At 39.3% G+C, this 9,788-nt stretch overlaps 1 protein-coding gene across 1 annotated transcript in view; it reads right to left on the bottom strand.

Moving 5' to 3' along the window:
* serpine1 (serpin peptidase inhibitor, clade E (nexin, plasminogen activator inhibitor type 1), member 1) overlaps positions 1–615 on the bottom strand; it is a 4,237-nt gene extending 3,622 nt beyond the window's left edge. The window contains exon 1 of the mRNA XM_016283572.1: positions 511–615. The gene's annotated coding sequence lies outside the window, so the exon portion shown is untranslated. The remainder of the gene's footprint in view (positions 1–510) is intronic.
* Positions 616–9,788: the final 9,173 nt, after the last annotated feature.

Below are 9,788 nucleotides of genomic sequence, written 5' to 3'. Positions count from 1 at the left end.
AAAATTTTTTTAAAAAAAAAAAAAACCCCCTGGGGCCCCCCCCCCCCCCCCAAAAAAAAGAGAACAAGCTGCTGCTTTACTTTCCCTTGTGAAAATCCTCCCTCATGTGCAAGACACAACACCCACCATTCAAACGCTATACCATGCCATTTCTGTTTGTCTATCTTTACTCATGCCTCACATAATAATATAGCACTTAGAACATTTGTCTTTAAACACTTATCCCAATTTTAAGATTCATAACTTTATTCTGTGTATACTGATGTCTGGGTAAACAGCTGGTAATTTATATCAACTAACAATTACATTTTCAAATTTCACATCTAATTCAGTTCTGCCAATGCCGATCAGTCCAAAACTCATGGGGAAAATCTAATAGAACAAGCAATCAATTACTTGAGCTAAATGCGACCAAAACTTTACAACTTCAAAAAGTTGTATTTATTACACATCGGTTTTATAAGTTTGAGTCCATTTGCGGTATGAGGCAAAACAAGAACATAAAATTACCTGAAAGATGCTTTGATTTTGGAGAGTTCCTTTGTAGATTTAGCTTGTTGTTGTGATCTTCAATGCAGTGCAAGCCTTGAACTGCCCTAAATGTGTTTTTGAGTAGATCTGTCGCTATTTAAAGGACTTGAGACCTCCCCTTCAGACGCGCACACACACTAGCGGAAGTTATGAAGTCACCAGTCTGCCTTTTCATCCCTCCTCTAGCCTTTTTCACACAGACAAACATAAACACTTTTTTCACCCAGTCTCTTTCCTTGTCTGTCTCGCCTTTTTTACAGGACCGTTAAACAGTCAACTTGTCAAGTCATAGCTACGTTTAGTCTAAGGCAGAAGTCATTGCCATTGCATATCAGTCTTTAAAGTTTCTTTGTTTAAAGAAACTCTCACATCTACTTTTAAATCAGTATATATCAGTATATTAATAAATGTCATTATTTAATTATCAGTTGTCGACTTCAACATCAATATATATATATATATATATATATATATATATATATATATACATATATATATAGCCTACACACAGACACTTTGTAATTCACTTCGTAATAATGAAACCGCAATGAATTACAAACAATCACTCAAGAACAAAACTTGTTTTAGCAAGCACACACTTAATCAATTTTAATAAGGCCACTGACAGGACTGGATGTTTTAACATCTATGTATGTGCCAAAAATAAAAGTTGACATAATTCATCCCCTTATCACTCTGTTCAGCAACCACAATAACTGTAAAAATAGGTTCTTCATCTGGAGTAATTAAGAATATTAGGCTGAAGCACTGACTCACCTTTGGGAAAGATGACACATCACATGACCATATTTGGCTCTACAAAAAACACATTCCTTCACACATGCTCACGAGGAAGGCCACATTCTCTGAGTATAAGGAATAGTTAGGCGTCTAGGGACAGAAGGACAGGAGACATGGAAAAACTACTGATGAAATAACTTTTAATTATTTGAAGTCATGTCTAATGATCCCTGGTTTGAGCTTTATCATCAAGGCCAGCGTCCTCAGAGAATATGACACAAACTGAACGTGCAAAGAAAGTCTGCAGAGAAGCAGTATATAAAACAGGGAAAACACACACAAGCTAGTTACTTCTTGTGAGGAATGTTAAAGTACTAACCAACTGTTTTACTGAAATACAATATCTTAGCAACTAACTGGAAAAGCTTTAAAGAACCAGACAATGAAGTGGCAAAATGAAAATTCACAGTTCATAAAGTTTTTATACTCTGAATACAAACATTATGCTTTAATTAAGTTCACAGATGTTTTTAAGTGTCTTTGTTTTCAAGCCTTGCATGCAAGTTTCAAACTGTTAAATACATTGTTAAATGTACTGTAATATATCCTCTCTCTTGACTTCTGTCATATATACACACTTACGGTGATGATACAAGGGGCAACTTTTTTGACCAATGTTGCTTGGGCACTTTCCCATTGAGAATGGGCAACACATTTCTATCTGGATACTTTAGATTGGTTGTGGGCCCTGTGTCTCACCTGGTTGCCCATTGATGGCAACACTGCCCAGCAACATTGTTCAAAAAGTTGCCACGTGTATATCATCACCTTTACACATAGGTGTCTTAAGAATTTACACTTCATTCCCACTAACATAATGGCCTCTAATATAAACAGCACTCAAAAGTAACCCCAACACTATTTCCCACTGGAATGAGCATGAGAATCCAGTTTTCAGAGTATCTAAGTTTCACTGTAACCACAGGCAACCAACCAAGAAATGTTTGGGAAAGGAACATACCAAAACCACATTTTGGAAGATTAATGCTTTTATGCAATATTAAAAAAACTCTTCCCACTCGAGAAGAAAAAATAGCTTGAGAGTAAAACTGTTTATGTTAATTAAACATAAAAACAAAATTCACCCACAGAATAATACATTATTTTAATATACAGAACATTTTATTCATTTTATGTTGTTGTTGTTGCTGCTGGGGTACCTTCATTAGCACATATACGTTTGTGTGAAAATCGAACATGGGTTTCACTATGTGGTGGTCTCCTGAATTTTTCAAAGAAATTGTCTCCATGTTACTCAATCAAGCTGTAATGAAATGTCCTGCATTTGGTTTCAACATCCACTATGACAAATCCATCACGAACATGTCTAAATTCCAAAAATCTTTTCTCTCTTTTCCTGAAAGCAAAATTCAACTGACCTGATGTGGGATGTGCTTGTTTTTTTTGTTGTTGTTGTTTTTTTAATATCACTAAAATACATTTTATAGCTTTGAAATAAACTAATTAATTCTATGTGTAGAAATTAGACATTTTAATGCATTTATTTTCCTTTAACGTCTAAGTCTAATTGGAGTAACAGTCTTAATGTTGTTTAAAAACGACTCACCATCATAATCCAGCAGTATCCAGTATCGTGTTGGTCGGGTAGAGATGTTCTCACTTGACCTTTTCATTCGACTCTATACTCTTAATTGCAGCATTGTTTTATTCTGTTGTCAGGGAGTTCAAACAAACAGTCAGAAAATATTGAAATATTTTGTTTGTGGTCATTATGACTAATAACTGATCAACAATAGCTAATGAGTGGGCGAAAGACACCAGATGTGGTTGAGGAGAACCTAATGGAACACAAATGTGGGAGCATCTTGCTGTTGAGAAAGTGAGATTTCTTAGAGATATTGAAAGTAAAACTTATGCATCTTTCCTCAGAAACATGAAAACAGTGTATCAGAGATGTTGAAGAGTATAATTCATTTATACAGATACAGGACCAAATATGAACCTAATGAATAAACTGAAAATGCAATACAAAATGGGAACCTACATCTACTCTCTACATCTGTAAGCAAGATTCTGCTGATGTATTTATATCTGTACTACATTCTGATTGATCAGAAATTTGCTTAACTTTTATGCAGTGTCCATGGAAAATGCCAACCATGCTGATTAAAGGGATGGTTCAACCAAAAATTCTGTCATTAATTACTCACCTTCATGTCATTTCAAACCCGTAAGACCTTCGTTCATCTTCGGAACACAAATTAAGGTATTTTTGATGGAATCTGAGAGCTGTCTGACCCTCCATAGACAGCAACGCAACTGAAATGTTCCCAAGTCCAGAAACGTAGCAAGGAGATCTGTAAAATAATCCATGTGACATCAGGGGTTCAACCGTAATTATACAAAGCTACGAGAATACTTTTTGTGTGCAAAAGAAAAAAAAAGACTTTATTCAACAATTTGTTTCCTCCGCATCACCCTGGTGCCATTTTGGAGAATATCCGCTGGACGTAAACAACGTATGCTGTTCTGTGTCAGCTGCGTCACACGGATATGCTGTTTTCATTAAATGCATTATTTGTTTTTTTCTTTTGTGCACAAAAAGTATTCTCGTAGCTTTGTATAATTGCGGATGAAGCCCTGATGTCACATGGATTATTTTACAGATCTCCTTGCTACGTTTCTGGACTTGGGAACATTTCAGTTGCGTTGCTGTCTATGGAGGGTCAGACAGCTCTCAGATTCCATCAAAAATATCTTAATTTGTGTTCCGAAGATGAACGAAGGTCTTACGGGTTTGAAATGTCACGAGGGTGAGTAATTAATGACAACATTTTAATTTTTGGGTGAACTAACCCTTTAAGGCTCTTCAAAGTTAAATGATTTATGTGGATTTAAGGAATCTATTCTAGACTAAAAATTGCTGAAGAGCCTGACATCCTGTAGTGAGACCCATACAGGCATGTGGGGGTCATACCCACTTCTGACTTACTTTATGAGTTGCTGATGAAATTAATTTAAGTTGGATCAGCTTGTAATTTCAAAGTTTTACTTTGATTTTCAGTGTGATTTTGAATCCAGCCCTCAGTGGGTTGATGATTTTGGCTTTTCATTGACCACTGTCACATCATATTATTCTCAACAAATTACACAATGTATATAAGTAAAGATTTTCAACCTGAATATTTTGTTCATCGAGATCCAATGTGTGATTTAAGTGTTTCCTTAATTTTTTTGCACGGTGTATATATATCATATTCTCAAAACAGTAGCCATATGGGTTTAAACATGAAAAAGTCTCATTCTTTAGAGTTCTCCTTTTTTGATCATAAGGAGATGAGTAAGAAGAAAAGGCTGAGGGAAACAGCAGGGAAAATTATGAGTGGGTGACAAAGAATGCTGTGTAAGTGGGACATGGGGTATTCCCTCACCCCTGACACTTGTGTGGATCACCAACCAAGGAAAGTGATGATTTGCAGCCTCAACTGATGATGAGTTTATATTCTGCAAAGAAAGCGAAAGTTAATTCAGCAAGAAAATGTTCAGAGAACAGTTTCAGTTTTCAGCAAGTACTAAATGCCCATGTAAAGCTTAAATTAGAAGTTGACATTTAGGTCATTATTCTTCATTAACATAATGAAATAGCCTTTAAACAACTCAAAAAGCTTATAGGCTGAAGTCATGTTGATGTTATATATTAATATGGAAACTAATGGTGACTACATTTGAACCACAAAGCTCTTGCCAAATAGATAAGGCACAGGATATGACCAATGAGGAGAGAGCATTGAATTAGACAAAAACATGTCCTGTGTCTCACCCTTGAGCTCCAAGTGTCACAACAAATTTATATAGCCAAGGCTACCAAAATAGCTTGTACTTAAAGAGTGAGCAAAGTGCTTTAGGGGGTAAACAGGAAAGTTGAACCATCCAATAGGACATGCCATGAACTCTTTAACATTTCCATGAAATTGTGTGTTTTTTTAAAGGGGTGATGGGTGCTGCTGATGGGAAGCGTGGAATTTTTTTGAAGGCCAAACAATGAGTACTGTGAAATAGATTTGCTTGATGTTTTTCAGTTGAGAATTGTTGAGCAGGCAATTTTAACTCAATGCCACAAATAAGACTTATATTTTATATGTTTTTTTAACTAATAGAGTGTAATTTGTTTAATTTTACAATTTTATTACATCTTTTATCTGTTTAAGATATCACTGTAACATTAAATATCAGGGCTTTCCTTTACGGGCCAACTAAAATACACTCTAAAAAATCCTGGGTTATTTTTTTAACCCAAATGCTGGGTTGAGCCTTTTGGGTCATTTTTTGGGGTTATTTTTTCAGTGTTTGGGTAGTTTTTGTGTTACCCAGCTCCTGGGTCAAATGTAACAACTCAGTGTTTGGGTTGTTTTGCAGCTCCTGGGTCAGACATAACAACCCAATGTTTGGGTAGTTTTAGTGTTACTCAGATCCAGGGTCAGACGTAACCCAGCGGTTGAGTTATTTATCGTGGGAATTTTGCATCTTCACTTCACGAGAGAGCAGTTCTAAGCACCATCGAATTGATGCATTCTTCGGTAAAATACAGGTTTGTGTACATTTTATTTACTGTGCTGTATATAGTTACATTTTATGCAGAGCAACATACAGGCGCGCGGTGGGAATCACCTTTAACGAGTGTCACGGTCTTTTCGCGTGATGGAAAAGCCTGATGCTTTGCATCAAATAAATGATTTTATCCATAAAGATACAGAATATAATACTTTGTTTGGATGTTAAAACATGTCCTCAGAGCTGTAAATTTTTTGTTTATTGGCAGGTTATGGAGTCACAGCATGTTTCGGCTAGAGCAGTGATGGGCAAACTTGGCCCCTCCAGGTCCCTTTCCTGCAGAGATTTGATCCAACCCTGATATGACTCGCCTGCCTGTAGCCTTCTAGTAGTCTTGAAGACAATGATTAGCTGGTTCAGGTGTGTTTGATTAGGGTTGGAGCTAACCTCTGAAGGAAAGTGGCCTGGAAGGGCCAAGTTTGCCCACCCCGGGCTAGAGTGAAACGCTGGGCGGCGGTCTGTAAGCAGTTCCCCGCCGAACACGACTCCAGCTCGGGCACAAGAACCAGCGCCGTTACGATGGAAACAGAATAACAGAGACTGGTCGATTACACGTGAATTACTTCTGTTTAATGTTGAATTTTTGTTCTAATGTTTGTTAAACGAGTTTAAATATAGGCAATATGTATTAAAAACTATATAAACAATGCTGTAAACGATAAATAAAGGAAAATTTAAAAAAATCTGTAAACCTTACTTAATGTATGAAGTTAAAAAATAAGCTAGTAATATAGTAAAAATGAATAAACCCATTAGCTGGGTTAAATCAACCCATTATGCTGGGTTAAATAAACAACCCAATTTGCTGGGTAAATTTAACCCAAGATGGGTTCTGTTCTATATGTACCTAGCCCTTGGGTTAATAACAACCCAAATTGGGTTGTTTTTAACCCAGTGTTTTTTAGAGTGTAGGTTGCTAACAAGAGGCATTTTGTTCAAGGTTACATAACTGAAGGCATAACATGGCAAAACAATTATATCCGACAAACCCAAAGACACCAAAAGATAAACATCTGACTACAGCTGCCTTAAAGGGCAAAAGAAAAGAATTAGTCTTCGAATTTATGAAATGATTCAGAGGCTGAGAGTCGAAAGCCTTGAGAGTCAAAACTTGTGTTAACCTGTTTTGGCTGCGGTGCCTATGAGTGGAAGCTGTGGTTACAGTCAAGAGTACAAACTGTGGTCAGAATCTTCTCCTCATCTGCACGCATATCTTCAGCCACATTAACTGGTAAAAAATAAAAATAAATCACACAAAACGGTAATATATTAAGTGTTCTTGCAAACAGTAAAACAGACAAACCCCTTTTGCATTTGCAATTTTCCTTTCTGGAATTTTGACTTCAAATCTCTGAATTTTAAAACTATTTCTGATAACTGGGACTTTGTAAAAACAAACAATTCCAACTTTATATTTTGCAAATGCTACAAAATTTGGAAATAAATGCATACTTTTATACAAGGATGCATTAAATTGACCAAAAGTGACAGTACAACACTTTTATATTGTAAAGAAAAATTCAATTTCAAATATATGCTGTTCTTTTGAACTTTCTATTCATAAAAATTTTTTATAAAATCCTGAAAAAATGTTTCATGGTTTCAGTGATTTTTAACATTGTTAATAAACAGAAATGTTGTGAAGAAATAATGAATGAATAATTAATAATAAAGGTGTCACTATCTCCAGCTGGAGTGCCCCTGACTCCAGCAGAGGGCACTCCACCGCTGACTCTTGCCACTCTACCCCGGACTACATTTCCCATAACCCCTGCCTAGGAACTCATTATCACACTCACACCTGTTTCCATCAGTGACACTATAAAAGATGCACATACACACACACTCACACTGCTGAGTATTGCTAGCCTGTAGCGTTCCCTAGTTGCTGTGTTTCCGTGGCGTCTGCTCCAGCTCCTCCCGAGGTGGCGGCATCTGCTGCAGAACCTCCTGTGGTGGCGGCGGCGGCCACTCCAGCTCCTCCCGAAGTGGCAGCTTCTGCTGCAGAACCTCCCGTTGGCGGTGTAAGGTCATAAATTATCAAAGACTTCTGCTTTCCTCTCCCAAACCTATCTTCAGTAACAAAAGGGCCATTTGGCATTCCTGAAGGCACAGAAGTGCTGATATCGATCAAGGCCTGTAGGCCAACATGTGTATACATCGGGGGTCTGCTAATTGTCACACCTTTGCCCAGTGGGTGAAGTTGTAATCTGCTGATTGGTCAGTTTGAATGTCTCACATTTGGTTTTTAGTCACATGGTCAAGGAAGGGATAAAAGAGGACCGTAACTGTTGCTCTGGTCTTTCCTTTGCGACCTCTTTTTCTTTGCTCTCTCTTTCCTTTGCTGCCTCTCTCTTCTTGGGGCTCTGCTCTCTCTCTCTCTCAGGTAATATTTTACACACATGCTGGGTACAATTAATTGTTCATGTTTTACCATCCTTCATCTATTTTGTAACCAATTCAAGTGTAACCATAACAAAATATTGGTATTAAACCATTTAAATGATTAATTATGTGCTAACTAGTCTTGATTCAACATTAATATCGAAGTGCTACCTATTGCAATACAATATAGTCACTCAATAGCAACGCTCTCCCACATATTTAGCTATTCTAACTGCACTTATTTCCGTCGTTGGTATAAGTGGCAGTGGGTGGTAATAGACTAGAAATGTACAGTTTTATACCATCGTGCTGATAACGTTTCTTTAGTCATTCAGCAATCCTACAGCCTGAACCACCGTAGGGAAACCATCCTTACAGCGGCGGTGGCCGCTCCAGCTCCTCCTGAGGTGGCAGGATCTGCTGCAGAACCTCCTGTGGCAGTGGTGTCCGTTCCAGCTCCTCTCATGGTGGTGGTGCCCACTTCCCAACTCTTTGTATGTCCTGTTACAGCTAAGGAAGCCGTTTCTGAACTCTCTGCCTGTCCTGTTACGGCTAAGGAAGCCGTTTATGAACTCTCTATCTGTCCTGTGATGGCCAAGGAGGCCGTCTCTGAACTCTCAGCCTGTCCTGTCATGGCCAAGGAGGCTGTCTCTGAACTCTCAGCCTGTCCTGTTATGGCTAAGGAAGCCGTTTATGAACTCTCTATCTGTCCTGTGATGGCCAAGGAGGCCGTCTCTGAACTCTCAGCCTGTCCTGTCATGGCCAAGGAGGCTGTCTCTGAACTCTCAGCCTGTCCTGTTATGGCTAAGGAAGCCGTTTATGAACTCTCTATCTGTCCTGTGATGGCCAAGGAGAGCGTCTTTGAGCTCTTCGCCTGTCCAGCTGTGGCCAAAGAGGCTGTCTGCGAACCCTCTGACTGTCCTGTTACGGCCAAGGAGGCCGTTTGTGAACTCCCTGCCTGTCCTGTTACGGCCACAGAGGCCATTGTTAACCTCTTTGTGCTCTCTGTTCCAGTTCTGCCTGATCTACCTTGGTTGTGTCCTACACCATCAGCTCCACTGAAGTGGTGCTCCGTTCCTTCTGCTCCACCGTGGGGATCTTCGGTCCCGTCTGCTCTGCTGTGGTGGTCATTTGCTCCGCCGTGGAGATCTTTGTTCCCATCTGCTCTGCAGTGGTGGTCTTCTGCTCCACATCCATCCTGGCTTCTGGCTCCGCCTCGGCTCTCTGCTCCACCTTGGCACCCTGCTTTGCCAACTCCGCCCTGGCACCCTGCTCCCCCTTGGCACCCTGCTCCACCTGTTCAGCCTTGGCTTCCTGCTCTGCCGGCTCCGCCCTGGCACCCTGCTCCGCTGGCTGTGCCCTGGCACCCTGCTCCGCTGGCTTTGCTTCAGTCCCCAGTTCCCTCACTGCTGCCTGTCCTGTTACGGCCACAGAGGCCATTGTTAACCTCTTTGTGCTCTCTGTTCCAGTTCTGCCTGATCTACCTTGGTTGTGTCCTA

The sequence above is a fragment of the Sinocyclocheilus grahami genome, unplaced genomic scaffold, assembly GCF_001515645.1.
Source record: "Sinocyclocheilus grahami isolate Dianchi unplaced genomic scaffold, SAMN03320097.WGS_v1.1 scaffold10.1, whole genome shotgun sequence".
In the NCBI taxonomy this organism is placed as follows: Eukaryota; Metazoa; Chordata; class Actinopteri; order Cypriniformes; family Cyprinidae; genus Sinocyclocheilus; species Sinocyclocheilus grahami.
The sequence above is the reverse complement of the archived record's forward strand: the minus strand, read 5'-3'. Positions and strand labels throughout refer to the sequence as shown.